This window comes from Leucoraja erinacea, chromosome 12, assembly GCF_028641065.1.
Source record: "Leucoraja erinacea ecotype New England chromosome 12, Leri_hhj_1, whole genome shotgun sequence".
Taxonomy (NCBI): Eukaryota; Metazoa; Chordata; class Chondrichthyes; order Rajiformes; family Rajidae; genus Leucoraja; species Leucoraja erinaceus.
In genome coordinates, this window is record NC_073388.1 from 42,308,069 (window position 1) to 42,324,187 (window position 16,119).

Sequence of the window (16,119 nt, forward strand, 5' to 3'; positions counted from 1 at the left end):
TGGTGGTATGAAGAGTCATTTCTATTCTGTATGATTCCATGATTCCTAACATGTTCATTTGACAATGCTATCTATCCAACTGCAAATATAAGACAATAGACAATAGGTGCAGGAGTAGGCCATTCGGTCAGCACTGCCATTCAATGTGATCATCCCCAATCAGTACCCCGTTCTTTCCTTCTTCCCATATCCCCTGACTCCGCTATCTTTAAGAGCCCTATCTAGCTCTCTCTTGAAAGTATCCAGCGAACCGGCCTCCACCGCCCTCTGAGGCAGGGAATTCCACAGACTCACAACTCTCTGTTCGAAAAAGTGTTTCCTCGTCTCCGTTCTAATTGGCTTACCCCTTATTCTTAAACTGTGGCCCCTGGTTCTGGACTCCCCCAACATCGGGAACATGTTTCCTGCCTCTAGCGTATCCAAACCCTTAACAATCTTATATGTTTCAATAAGATCTCCAAGAGTGTACAAGCCCAGCTGCTCCATTCTCTCAGCATATGACAGTCCCACCATCCCGGGAATTAACCTTGTAAAACTACGCTGCACTCCCTCAATAGCAAGAATGTCCTTCCTCAAATTAGGGGACCAAAACTGCACACAATACTCCAGGTCTGGTCTCACTAGGGCCCTGTAAAACTGCAGAAGGACCTCTTTGCTTCTATACTCGACTCCTCTTGTTATAAAAGCCAACATGCCATTTGTTTTCTTCACTGCCTGCTGTACCTGCATGCTTACTTTCAAAGACTGATGAATAAGGACCCCCAGATCCCGTTGTATTTCCCCTTTTCCCAACTTGTCGCCATTTAGATAATAATCTGCCTTCCTGTTTTTGATACCGAAGTGGACATACCGAAATTTGCTAATGTTACTTTGAATCCCTTCATCCAAATCATTGATGTATATTGTAAATAGCTGCGGTCCCAGCACTGAGGCTTGTGTTACCCCACTAGTCACTGCCTGCCATTCTGAAAGGGACCCGTTAATCCCTGCTCTTTGTTTCCTGTCTGCCAACCAATTCTCTATCCATGTCAGCACTCTACCCCCAAGACCATAAGACATAGGAGCAGAATTAGGCCATTCAGCCTGCTCCACTATTCGATCATGGCTGATCACGCTTTCCCTCTCAACACTATTCTCCTAGCTTCTCTACGTAACCTTGGAAGCTCTTACTCATCACTAGGGGCGCGGCACTGGCAGCAGCCTCTACCTACAGCCTGTCTGTTATTTCTATCTTTTATTTTTTTATTTTTAGTTAGTCTAAAGTTTTGTGTTGGGGGAAACTTTAACTTTTCAATGTGGGGGAGGGGGGCAGGGTAAGGGGGAAACCGTTTCCCAGTCTCTTCCTGGCGGGGACGCGACTATTTCTCCGAGTCGCGTCCTCGCCCCCCACCTCGCGGCCTACCAGCTGGATCGGAGCGGCCTTTCCTGCCGGGGACCGGGAACCGGACCAGGGGTGCTACAGCGGCGGCGCAGCGCTGGAGTCACCACGGAGCGGGCGATGCCTACCTGGGTCGCCGTTTGGAGCTCCGGAGCGTTGAGCCGCTGCTCCAACATCGTGGAGCTCTGGTGCGGAGAACTTCCAATGCGGGCGGCGCTGAACAACATCTTGGAGTCCTGGGGCGCCTTGCAGAGGGCCGCCAGCAGCAGTCTCCACCCGGCGCGGCCTGCGGACTTTGGAAGCCGCCGACTCCGATAGGAGGGGGCCGACTCTGGTGTCCACGCCGCTGAGGACGTCCCGCAGCCCCGACGTCGGACTTACAACACCCCAGCGAGCGGTCCTGGACATCGGGCCGCCCGTAGCAGCAACTGCGGAGGGCACGGGAAGGCTCTGACCACGGGGAACAATGTAGGAAGAGACTGACTTTGGTGCCTTCCCACACAGTGGGAAACTTTGATTCTGCTGTGTGGGGATGTTTTATGTCAAACCCTATAGTGTGTTGTGTCCCTTTTTTTATTGTATGGCTGTATGGGAATTTCATTTCACTGTGCCATCTGGCACATGTGATGAATAAATCTATCTTGTATCTTGTATCTTGTCTTGTAATCACGAACCTATCAATCTCCGCCTTAAAAATACCCAACGCCTCGGCCTTGACAACCAACTGTGGCAATGAATTCCACAGATTCACCACCCTCTGGCTAAAGAAATATCCAAATACATTTTTTATTGCAAGAGTAAAATATCCAGGAGATGCTTCATCGTTTTCTCCATCTGTACTACCACCAGTTTCAAGCAAAATGAGGAAACTACAAAGGCATAAGGCATGAGCTGGCTATGTGAGATTAAGAAACTACATAAAACATTGTAACAGATATCAAACAATGGCTAATGTTTAAAGAAGGAATGCTTTTTTTCAACCAATATATGTTCCTTTCATGGACAAAGATCAGAGGCAAAAGTCATCCAGCTGTAACTGTCTGAAATAAAGTTAAAGATAGATCAAAGGAGGAAGTTTGTAATACTTGAAGGTTGGAAATGCTTCCGAATTCAGTAGAGGACTAACGTTGGAATAAAAATGGAACGTACAATGCATAAGTAATCTAGAAACATGAAAGCAGGTGGTAATATTTTCCACAGGTCTGGAAAAGGAATAGATTAACAGAAATTAATGTGGGTCTTTCATAGATTGAAGTAAGAGAAGTTATCCTGGGAAATGAACAAATGGTAGAGAATTTAAGCAAATATTTTACATTCATCTTCATAAAAGAAGGCAGAAGAATTAAACAAATATTTTACATCTGGCTTCAAAGGAAAGAACAAAGAAATCAAACATATTTTATATCTCGTTTCAAAGAAAAAACAGAGAACTTAAACAGATTTTTAATGTTTGTTTTCAAAGAAGAAGACACTCACGGAAATCGTGAAGAACATCTCTGGAGAGAATGCGGAGCTGAAAGAAATGAATGTGGTTACAATCACACAATAATATTATAGAGGTGTACAAAAGCATCAGACAAATAGATCGTGTGGACTCACAGTCTCCTGCCTACAGCAGGGGAATCAAGAACCAGAGGACATGGGTTTAAGCTGAGGGGAGGAAAGATTTAATAGGAACCCGACGGGTACCCTTTTCACATAAAGGGTGGCGGGTGAATGGAACGTGCTGCCAGAGGAGGCAGTTGAGGCAGGTATTATCGCAACATTTAAGAAGCATTTAGACAGGTACATGGATAGGACAGGTTTAGAGGGATATGGATCAAATGCAGGCCTGGGATTAGTGTAGATTAGATATGTTGGCCGGTGTGGGCAAATTGGGCCATAGGGCCTGTTTCAATGCTGTATAACTCTAACTCAATAAATAGTATTGGAGAAATTATAAGTTCCCAGGACTTGGCTTGCACATTCACATTCGGAAAGAGATGGAAATAATGAACAGACTCAATGTCAGCTCCTAAGGTTTCATAGATTACGCAAGACTTAAGTTGCGGGTCAAGCAACATCTCTGGAGAACATGGACAGGTGACGTTTCGGGACGGGACAGGGGAGTTTTGTTGTTACCTAAAACTGGAGAGTTCATTGCTCAGACCGTTGAGCTGTAAACTGCCCAAGCGGAATATGAGGTGCTGTTCCTCCAGTTTGCTTGTGGCCTCACTCTGGCAATGGAGGAGGCCCAGGACAGAAAGGTCATTAGGGGTATGGAAAGAGAAGTTAAAATGTTTAGCAACTGGGAGATCCAGTAGGTCACTTGAACACTCGACTCAATGAGTTTAATGTCGAACAACAACCACCCGTTTATACTAATCTTTCACTAATCACATTTTATGTTTTGTAAGAGATACGGCATGGAAATGCGTCCCCGCTGACTAGTGATCACCATGTACACTAGCACTATCCTACACACTAGGGATAATTTACTATTTACAGAAGCCAATTAAAATACAAACCTGTAAGTCTTTGGAGTGTGGGAGGAAACCGTAGCACCCGGACAACAAACCAACGTGGTCACAGGGCGAATGTACAAAATCCGTACAGACAGCAGCTGTAGTCAGGATCAAACTCGGGTCTCTGGCGCTGAAAGGCAGCAACTTTACCACTGTGCCACTGTGCCGCCAGCGTTATTCTCCCTACGTTTTTGCCAACTCATCCCAAATTCCACCACTCACCCACACAGTGGGGACATATTTTACAGTAATATCAAACCTAATCCTTGGGATGTGGTAGGAAACCGGAGGTTTCGGGGAATACCAAGTGATCACAGTGAGAACGTGCAAACGTGCAAACTCCACATGGACAGCAACGGAAGTCAGAATTGACCCTGGGCCACTGGAGTTGTTTGGTAGGAGTGTGCCACGCCAACCGTAAAAGGCATTGGGATGTACGGAATGAGATGTGAAAGGCTTCTATTCTATTTCCTGGCCGCCTTCCTTGCCAGGCTGTTATTACTTCTGAACTTCTTGAATATATTTATCAGATCCTTTCATTCTGTGAAATTCTGTCCTAAACAAATTGTTTGCAGTTCCGTTGATGATTCAGATTGAACTCCTTCAGTACATTTTTGCTTACACTCAATGTTTTGTTTAGAAAACCATTATACACCCTCCTTTAGCACACTGAGAACTGCTGACTTTAAAATTATTTTCATTTGTACCTCTTTAACTTTAGAGAGAGACACAGACCAGGAACTGCAGATGTTGGAATCTTGAGCAAAAAGAGTGTTAAAGGAACATCCCCCCCCCCCCCCACCCCACCCCACCCCCCTCCCCCTCTGTACACACATTTCCCCTCCCCGAGTCCTTTGTTTCCCATTTACCCCACCTCTCACACCTCCCCCCCCCCCCCAACCCATCCCCTTCCACCTATATCCCTCCCACTGGCTTTACAATTCACTCCCCCTATTCTCTATGTAACTGCCACCCTTTTGTCTGTTTCTCGCATCTATCCTTTGCCACTTACTGCACTACAGTTACTGTCAATCACATCCCCCTCACCAGTATCCACCTATCACTTGAGAACATGGATGGTCATGTTTCAGTTGGAAGAAGGGTCTTGACCTGAAACGTCAACTATTAACGTTCTCCAGACTTGCTGCCTGACCCGATGTTACTCCAGCACTTTGTGCCCTTTTGTGTATTAACCAATATCTGCAGTTCTTTATTTCTCCACCTATCGCTTGCCAGGCTTTGTCCCACCTCACTTCTCTTTTCCAGCTTTCTCCCCCCCCCCCCCCCCCCCCCCCCCCGATTATAATTAGTCCAACGAAGGTACAGTGGTACAGTTGGTAGACTAGATACCTCACAGGGCCAGAGACCCAGGTTCGATCCTGACCTCGTGCTGTATGTGTGGAGTTTGCATGTTCTCCTTGCGATTACGTGGAGTTCATCCAGATGCTCCAGTTTCCACACGCATCCCAAAGATGTGCAGGTTTGTAGATTAATTGGCACCTGTAAATAGCCCCTATAGTGCAGGGATTGGAAGTGAAAATGGGATAACATCGGCATGGACGATGGGCTGAAGGGCCTATTTCAATCAATGAATCAAGTAAGGGTCCTGACCTATTCCCTCCACAAATGCTGCCTTACCTGCTGAGTTCCTCCAGCATTTTGTGTTGTGTTGTAATTTTATAAAGTTGTGACATTTCTGCAGATTTCGGCAAAATCATGAGAGGAATAGATCAGGTAAACACACAGAGTCTCTTGCCCAGAGTAGGGGAATTGGGAACTTGAGGCATAGGCTTAAGGTGAAGAGGGGATGATTTAATGGGAACCGAAGGGGTCCCTTTTTTTACACAAAGATTAGTGCGTCTATGGAACGAGCTGCCAGAGGAGGTAGTAGAGGCAGGTACTATTGCAATGTTTAAGAAACATTTAAATAGGTACATGGATAGGATAGTTATAGAGGGATATGGGACGGGTCCCTGGCAGATGGGATGGGTATAGATGGGACATATGGTTACCGTGGGCAAATAGGGCCAAAGGGCCTGTTTCCACACTGTGTGACTCCATCTGTAAGGGATATTATGGAGACATCAACACAGTGACTGTAAGGTGTTAATACCAGACCATTATTAGATGTAAACATTGATTCCATTAGCCAAATGATTTTGGGACAATTCCTTATATCTGCTATATTCTGAATTCAAGCCATCAAAGGTACTGAAATAACCAAACTGGAATGATTAAGATTAAGATATAGAAACAAAGAACTGCAGATGCTTGTTAATACATAAAAGGACACAAAATGCTGGAGTAACTCAGCAGATCAAAAAGCATATCAAAAGAACATGGATAGGTGACGTGTTGGGTCTGAAGAAGGGTCTTGACCCCAAAAGGTCACCTATCCATGTTCGCCAGAGATGCTGCCTTACCCACTCAAAACCACCTTTACCGACTCGGTAAAGGGTGGTTTCGAGTGGGTATGGGTGCTGAGTTACTCCAGCACTTTGCAAACTAGTATGATTATTAGATTTAAAGACATAAATGTCTCAGACTTAGAACACTCGATTTTACACTTTTCATATTTATTAATCCAATTTTAACTATCAGAAGAACTATAAAATCAAATTGGGATGAAGTCTTTGATTTTCTATATTATGGCAAAACATGAAAGAAAAACACCCTTCACATTTAATCATAGTATTATGTCAGTCCTACTTCTATAGATGTTTCACAGGTAACAGTATTAAATTAAATCTGACATTAAGCCATATGTTTTGACAACCAAACCAAAGATCATTCAAAGAGATAAATGTTATTGAACGTTGCAAAGGAGGACTGGGAGAGAGAATTAACAAAGGGAATGCCAGAATGTGGTGACTTGGCACCAAATTCTCTCTCACTTACGAGTTTCCATATTAGTTTCCATAAACACCAGTCATTTACCCACCACTGCTGTTGCTATTAGTCACGGCTGCCCAGAAGCGAATCATCAAAACCCTTCACATTCAGGAGTATTTAAGTGGTTACAGACGAAAATAATCTAGAGTGATATAAGTTTGAGACAGAACAGGGCTCACTTCAGTTTGAAAGAGAATAGGATTACAGGAAAATAAATGGGGAAAGGAGATTGTAGAACATGGCAGGCACAGTTGCTCAGCAATAGAGTTGCTGCCTTACAGTGCCAGGGACCCGGGTTCGATCCTGATTTGGGGTGACATCTGTACAGAGTTTGTATGTTCTCTTTATGACTGCATGGGTTTTCTTAAGGTGCGGTTTCCTCCCATGCTCCAAAGATGTACAGGTTTGTAGGTTATTTGGCTTCAATAAAACTAATTGTCCCCAGTGTGTAGGATAGTGCTAGTGTACAGGGATCGCTGGTCGGCATGGACACCGTGAGCCGAAGGGCCTGTTTCTGCACTGTATCTCTAAAGTCTAAAATCTGAGTTACTCCATCAAGTGATGGAGTAACTCAGGAGATCAGACAGCATCTCTGGAGATAATGGATGGGTGACGTTTCGGGTTGGAACCCTTCTTTAGACTGATTATAGTAAGAGGGAGAAAACTGGAAAAGAGGTGAGAGCAGGACAAAGCATGGCAAGTGAAAGATGGATACAGGAGAGGGGGGTTTTAAGATGGGCGGACAATAGCTAGAGATGAAAAGGGGACAAAAGAGTATCAAAAGGAGATGGAAAGAAGATAAGGAGACAAAGGGGTTAATCAGGAGCGAAGAAATTTGAAAGATCAGTGAAATGTAAATCCAGAGGGAAGGATATAGTTGGAACAAGATGGGGCAAGGAAAAGGGGTGGAATGGTGGGAGAAAGGGTCAAGAAAGGGGGAAGGAGGAAGAAAAATAAATGGTGTGGTGTTACTTAAAATTCGGGAATTCAAAGTCCACACCGTTAGGTTGTAAGCTACCCAGGCAGAATAGACTTTTGAGATACAGTGTGGAAACAGGCTCTTTGACCCACCAGGTCTGCGCTGACCAGCCTGGAGGACCATCCTGTACACTAGCACTATCTTACACAGTAAGGACAATTTACAATTTACAGAGCCAATTAACCTACAAACCAGCACGTCTTTGGAGTGTTGGAGCAAACCGGAGCACCCAGAGAAAACCACATGCTCACAGGGAGACGAAACAAACTCCGAACAGACAGCACACATAGTCAGGATCAAACCTGGGTCTCTGGCGCTGTAAGGCAGCAACTCCACCACTGTGCCAGAGGATATGAGGTGCTGTTCATACAGTTTTCGTGTAGTCTCACTCTGGCAATGGAAAAGGTCCAGAGCAGGAAGGTCAGGATGGGAATGGGAGGAGGAATAAGATCGATGGGATTGCTCTGTGATTTGGAGTACGTTGAAAGACAAAAATAAGAAATAAAAAGCAAAAAAAGGAATATAAGAAAGCAAGAAAGTTTGGGTTTCGTTTCTTCATACCAGATTTTCGTAACTTTAATAAGATTATAAAAATAATGTAGATGAAGTTCTTGTTATTATTTTGATTCATTTGTTTTTATTAATTTGTTAATTCTTTCACACTTTAAATCGAGCAACACACTTGCATTGACCGCCTCACATCACCTGTTTACACATGGCTATTTGAAGGGAACATCATGGCACCATATCAGTTCCACTATTTTAATTTTGATATATAACTTACACAAACACTGCTATCCAAATGCCCCACTGGTATTCACCACAGACATAATGGGTTTGACACAGACATCGTGGGTCAAAGGGGCTGTTCCTGTATTATACTGTGTCATGTTGTGTATTACAATGATTAGATTGTTATCCAATCCCAGGACAGAGCAAGAGATGATCTTCAGGGATGCTTGCTGATCTTGCTGATGAAAGAATACGTGTGTTATGATTGTGTTTATAATTTGTTTGGTTGTTTTGTTGTTTGTCTTTTGCACAAAAGTCCGCGAGCATTGCCACTTTCATTTCACTGCACATCTCGTATGTGTATGTGACAAATAAAACTTGACTTGACTTGACTTGACTTGATCTATCTCTATTTAGAGATGCTGCATGGAAATAGGCCGTCTGTGCATGTGCCCACGTTGATCACCTGTTCACAACAGTTCTATGTAATCCCACTTTCCCATCCACTCACTGCACATTCAGGGCAATTTACAGAGGCCAATTAACCTACAAACCCACCTGTCTTTGGGATGGGAGAGGAAACCGGAGCACCTGGAGGAAACCCACGTGGTCACAAGGAGATCTGAGGTCAGGATCGAACCTGGGTTTCAGGTGCTGTGAGGCAGCAGCTGTGCCACTGTGTAACCCAATGTGGGTTTGTGGGCTAATTGGCTTCTGTAACTTGTCCCTAGGATGCAAATGTGGGCTAACATAGAACTAGTGTACAACTAACACTGTGGACAGCTCAATTGTAATCATGTAATTGTAATCTTTCCACTTTACTACCAGTTTATTTTGCACTTTACCAGTTTATTTATTCATGTGTGTATATATTTATATCATGGTATATGGACACATTTATCTGTTTTGTGGTAAATGCCCACTATTTTCTGTGTGCTTAACCAAAGCAAGAATTTCATTGTCCAATACAGGGACACATGACAATAAACTCACTTGAACTTGAACTTGACTGGATAGCACACGTGGGTTTTCTCCGGTTGCCTCCCACATTCCAAAGACAGACGGGTTTGTAGGTTCATTGGCTTCTGGAAAAAAATTGGCCCTAGTGTGTAGGATAGAACTGGTGTACGGGATGACTACTGGCCGGCCCAGACTCTGTGGGTTGAAAGGCCTGTTTCCATGCTGTATCACTAAACTAAACTAAACTAAAGTAGATGCACCAAGTATAGGAGAATCAAGAACCAGAGGACATAGGTTTAAGGTGAGAGAGCAAAAGAATTAACAGGAACTTGAGGGGCAACTTTTTCACACAGAGAGTGGTGGGTGTATGGAACAAGATGCCAGAGGAGGTAGTTAAGGCCAAAGATACTAGATTTGGTTAAGGCTGATACATTTAAAAGACATTTAGGTACATTGATAGGGCAGGTTTAGAGGGATATGACCCAATCGCGGGCAGGTGGGACTAGTTTAAATGAGACATCTTGATGGCGATGGCATGGGCAAGTTGGGCCGAAGGGCCTGTTCCCCTGCCGTATGACTTTATGATATTTGGTGGGTTGTTATTGGTGTACTCGCCGGCAAAAGAGGACTGTGTTCTGGGTTGGGAGAACAGGATCCCGCCGGCAATGGCACAATGAACCCCCTGTTACTCTCTCAGTGTCTGGACTTGCTGCTTGCCGAGTTCTCCGCAGTTTTATGAAAGTTTGCTGTTCCCCGTATAAGGGAAAAAAAGCCGCGGGGGCGAGGCCCTGGAAACAGATTTAACCGTTGAATCCCGGACAGGGGAGAGAGAGAGAGTACACAAGCAAGAAAAGTATTCATACCAGTTCCATTTGAAGATAAAGAGGAAGAAACTGTGCGAAAACCCTTCCGCAGCAGAAGATCCGCAACAGTAAGACATTCTCGATATATTTTACTTGTATATTTTTTGCCGAGTTTGCTCTTCTGACTCCTTATCCGAGGACAGTTTTACTTAGTAAACTTTCGGAAGTCTGAACTCGTCTTGTTAGACGCCTGCCTTTAAATGTTAGCGAATGGTTTTAGATTCCCTGACACAGTTCTCTTTGTGAACATCAGATGCTGATTTAACGCTCGTTGTTGGTGAGATTAACACCCCGCCATCCCCAATCAAATTGAGGAATGTTTTTTTTTTAAAGGAACGTTGTGGAATATCCTGGTCTGTATTTATACACGGTCTAGGCGCAATAAACAGCAACAGTCTGTTGTAAGACAGGAGGCAATAGATGGATCGTGAAGACGTGTCACTTTCTGTGAAGATTGACACAAAAAGCTGGAGTAACTCTGCGGGACAGGCAGCATCGCTGGAGAGAAGGGATGGGTGACGTTTCAGGTCGAGACCCTTCTTCTTATTGAACCTGTATTGGAGTTGCCTTTGATTCCTGAGACCATTAGTTGATGGGTTGTGGCCCAGGAGGTACTATTGCAACGTTGAAGAAGCATTTGGGCAGGTACATGGATAGGATGTTTCGAGGAATATGGGCCAAACACAGGCAGGTGGGACTAGTGTAGATGGGACATGTTGGTCGGTGTGGGCAAGTTGGGCTGAAGGCACTGTTTTTACGCTGTATGACTCTGTAACATGCCCCATCTCTGCTAGTCCCACCTGTGTATGTTTGGCTCCTATCCCTGTAGAATGCATCCTAACAACATCGCCTGGCTAGCTGACCCCTACGACACCGTCAGGATAACGGGGCCTTTATGCCCAAGTCAAGAGCTACATTTATAACAACTTTCTTGAAAAATGGCACTAAAAGATGGTGACTCTTGCATATTGTCTGAGTGTACTATTACTTTTCACTTGTACTTAATTATGATTGTGATTATGTATAGTCATGGTGTTACTGAATTCAATGCAAAAATGGAATTTCACTGTACCTCTGTACATGTGACAATAAAGTACCAAGAGTCAAGTCAAGAGTGTTTTATTGTCATATGTCCCAAACCGAACAATGAAATTCTTACTTGCAGCAGCACAACAGATATGTAAACATAATACTCTATAAACAATATAATAACCCAAGAAAAGTTCAGTGTCATATATATATATATATATATGTAGATATATATATATATATTAGCTACTGGTGAAGTAGAGTCCTGCCTTACAGCACTTGCAGTGCTGGAGATTCAGGTTCGACCCTGACTACGGGTGCTGTTTGTACGGAGTTTGTACATTCTCCCCATGACCGCATGGGTTTTCTACGAAATCTTCGGTTTTCCTCCCGCATTCCAAAGACGTACAGGTATGTAGGTTAATTGGCTTGTTGTATGTGTAAATTGTCCCTAGTGTGTGCAGGATAGTTTTAATGTGCGGGTATCGCTGGTCGGTGCGGACTCGGTGGGCCAAACGGCCTGTTTCCGTGCTGTATCTCTAAAATAAACTAAACTAATGTAAAATATATACATACATATATCTATAGACAAACACATAAAACAAAGAAACAAACTTTTTAATGCAAAAGACAAAACCAATGCCCCTAAGTCTATATATTTCAGAGCTTATTTTGAAGTTGTAGTGTTCAATAGCCTGATGGCTGTAGGAAAGAACTTGTTCTTGAACCTATACGTTACAGTTTTCAGGCTCCTATATCCAAAGATCGGCTGGTAAGGCCACCAAAGATAACCTCCTTTATCCTATATCCATTACAAAGACGTACAGGTTTGTAAGTTAATTGAATTGATGTAATTGTAAAGTTGTCCCTAGTAGGACAGTGTAATGTGTGGGGATCACTGGTTGCAGACTCTGGGCTTTCGATTTATAATTGCATCAGGGTGCTGGGTCCAGGAAAGATCCATTTTGATGGTGAGGATGTCAGTACCCGTGATGGACTGGCAGTGTTCACTACTTTTGCAATCTTCTTCATTCCTGAGCATTCAAGTTGGTAAACCAGGCTGTGATGAACCCAATCAATATGCCCACTACCGGACACTTGTACATGTTCAAGAGAGTACAGTCTGATATACAGTGTCTTCGCAATCTTCAATCATTCAATGATAATTCTCAGCAAGTAGAGGCTTTGATGGGCTTTCTTTATAATTGCATCAGGGTGCTGGGTCCAGGAAAGTCCAGGACAGGTCCATTGAACCATTGAACATTATAGAAGAGTTGCCATGTCTTGGTGGCAATTTTCATGATTCATGTTATAAATTTAGAGTTCTTAACTTGGCCATTAAGGCCCATTGTCCTGGTGACGTTGAAGTGTCGGCCTGTCCAAACTAAGTTGTTGGTGTCCTCCACCGCTTCTCCCACCGCTCCATGCCGCTACAGGCTGTTAAGACCACCAGAGATAACCCCCCTTACCCCTCTGCAGACTAATACTCTGGGATCTTTTTCATCTCTGAGAGAGGGTGGATGAGGCTTGTGTTTGACTTTCACAGGAGTTCCTGGGTCAGCAAGGAGACATGGTGAGTTTAATTGCATACAATTGAAATGGGAGAAGATTCGCTCTGTAATGAGTTTGTGTAAAGCTTTGAACCTTAAATCTTGTTATTTTTTTATAGCAAAATGTAGTTTGCAATTTAATCGCAGGCTAGAGCAGAGAACAGATATTCCCCACTGTCATTCCCTACTTGTTTGGGTATAAAGACTGCTTTTTAAATAACTCATGGCAATTATATATAGCTGCCGTTTCACCATAAGTATATAATCTTTTGCAGACTAGAATGGTAATTTCTCCTTGACTGTCAATTATACTATTTTACAGAACAAAGGAGATAGCTCAGCCTCCAGAAATTAACCATTTGACCTTGGTTAACAAATATGCCCTTGTTGGTAGTAGTATAAGCTGGAAATTGACGCTCAAAATCAAAGTGCTAAAGCCCCAAACCAAAAGAGCTAAATGTCTCCGATTATCGGGCACTGCTGCTTAATATTGCCTCATAAACCAACTGTGTCATATTTGGAATCCCAGAAATTATTCTGCCCCACCTCCAGGGGAGACAGATATATTGTCCTCAATATAAAGAGAACTAAACTGCTCTTGGTTTTTCCAGTCGGGAAACTTCAGGGGAATTTTCGGCGTTGTTGGGAAAGACATTCATGTTGTGGTTCTGCTTGAATTACTTGGATAATTTTAGCATCTTGTCCTTGGGCCCGAAAGATGATTTCTCCTGGCCATTCTTTTAGACTTTCAACTTTAGAGATATAGCATGAAAACAGGCCCTTCGACCACCAAGTCTCCACTGACCAGCGATCACCCCGCACACTAGCAATATCCCACCACTCCAGGAATAATTTAAACTATTTTAACAAAGCCAATTATTTGTAGGTTTATGTCTTTGGGATGTAGGCAGAAACACAGAGTAAACCCACACGATCACAGGGAGAACCTACAAACTCCGTAGAGACAGCACCCGTAGTCAGGATCAAACCCAGTTCTCTGGTGCTGTAAGGCAGCAGCTCTACCACTGTGCCACTCCACTCTCTAACAGACTGTCCCCAGTTTACGTAAAGGTGGTCGCTCTGAGAACTGTCTTAAGCCAGTAGGTTTTCATGTTCATAAGACATAGGAGCTGAATTAGGCCATTCGGCCCATCGTGTCTGCTCTGCCATTTGATCATGGCTGGTCATTTTTCCCTCGCAACCCCATTCTCCTGCCTTCTTCCCATATCCTTTGACACCCTTACTAAGTTTTCTAAAACTACCTGCATCATATCACTCAGATTTGATCTCCTCATTTAAGTAAGGACATACCTGCGCCCCAGGATGTTCAGAGAAGATTCGGTAGGTTGATTCCTGAGATGAGGGAGTTGCCGTCTGAGAAAATGTTGTGCTGGTTAGCTTGATCTTCAGAAGGAGTTGAGAAGAATGAGATATAATTGAAATATGTAAGATGTTGAAGGGGCTTGACAAGGTAGATGTAAAGAGGATGTCTCTTCCTGTAGAGGAAAGGGGCAAGGCTTCAAAGTGAATGGTTGTCCATTTAGAATGGAGATGAGAAAACATGTCCTTTCCCAAAGGGTTGTGAATCTTTGGCGGTTGATTTGACCATGTCCATATTACCTATGAGCAGAATTATGCCATTCAGCCCATCGAGTCTACTGTGCCATTCAAACATGACTGATCTAGTGTTCCTCTCAACTCCATTCTCCTGCCTTTCCGCCTTAACCTTTAACCCAATGGGGGGGCACAGTGATACAGCGGTAGAGACACTGCCTTACAGCGCCAGAGACGCAGGTTCGATCCTGATCTTGGGCGCTGTCTGTACAGAGTTTGAACATTCTTCCTGTGACCATTTGAGTTTGGTGCAAGAGAACCAAAGGTTAAAAGAAAAACAAACTCAGCTATTCTCTTGACAAACTGTTTTCTTGTTTCCATATCAAGAATGTGCACATTGGTATTCTAACTATGATAGACAGATCTATTTTGGAAACCACATGAAATAGAAGAGATGAAAGTGCTTGCATGATGTTAAGCAGAAAGGAAATGAAACAGCAATTCTTCAATCTAATTACAACTAGCAATTCTGTAAACTGATCCAGCAACAGCAACAAAAAAGACATATCTTAATTGTGACCAAACAATTTCTGGATAATTAATTTAGTGTGCGAGAAAAACTGGGTTGTGGGGGTTAACTAGACTTCTTTCTCAAAGAGCTGGCACAGACATGATGGGTTGAAAGGTCTACTTCGGTCTTCTGACACTATGATTTAATTCACCTTTATTATCTCAAACAGATCGGCAGCATGGTGGTGCAGCGGTAGAGTTGCTGCCTCACAGCGCCAGAGACCCGGGTTCAATTCTGACAACTGGTTCAGTTTGTACGTTCTCCCTGTCGATTTTCTCCAGGAGCTCTGGTTTCTTCCCATGCTCCAAAGGCATTCAAGTTTGTAGGTTAATTGGCTTCAGTAAAATTGTAAACTGTTCCTAGTGTGTAGGGGAATGTTAGTGCATGGGGATCGCTGGTTGGTATGGATTATGTCGGCCCGAAAGGCCTGTTTTCGTGCTCTAAAGTCTGAAAACTTCACACTATGATTTCATTCACCTTTCTCATCTCAAACAGATCTAAAGGAAATCAATTTAGAAACTGCTCTTGTCGGAGATCCCAAATAAACCTTGTATTCAACATCGGCTGATAAAGATCACAGCTGGAAATTCCTTTAAAATAATAAATCCCTGGTTCTCTCCAACAAATTCCACATCCTGGCTCCAGTCAACTTTAGTCAGGGAGTTCCCAAACCCTAAGCATCTTAATGGATACCATCAGCCAAGTTGGCCAGCTGAGTTCAGAGAATGGAATCCTTTCTTGGCCAATGTTCCTTCCATTCCTTCAGTCTGCTGACTGACTGACTGGAGAGTTTTTGTTCATCTGGTGGATAAAAAAAATGGCTTCAAAGTTGCTTGAGAGGCTGACTACCTGACAAAGCTGCCTACCTATAGCTGGAGACAACGGTATTAGAACATAGAACATTGAAGAGTACAGCACATGAACAGGCCACTCGGCCATCAAAGTCCGTGCCGAGCATAACGGCAAAACAGACAAGCTGCTTGGATAGTTTACAACCCAGCAGTATGAATATTGATTTTCTCTAACTTCAAGTAACCCTTGCATCACCCCCCCCCCCCCCCCCCCCCCCCCCTCCCATCCCCACCCGTCGTACCAGGTTCAAAGTCG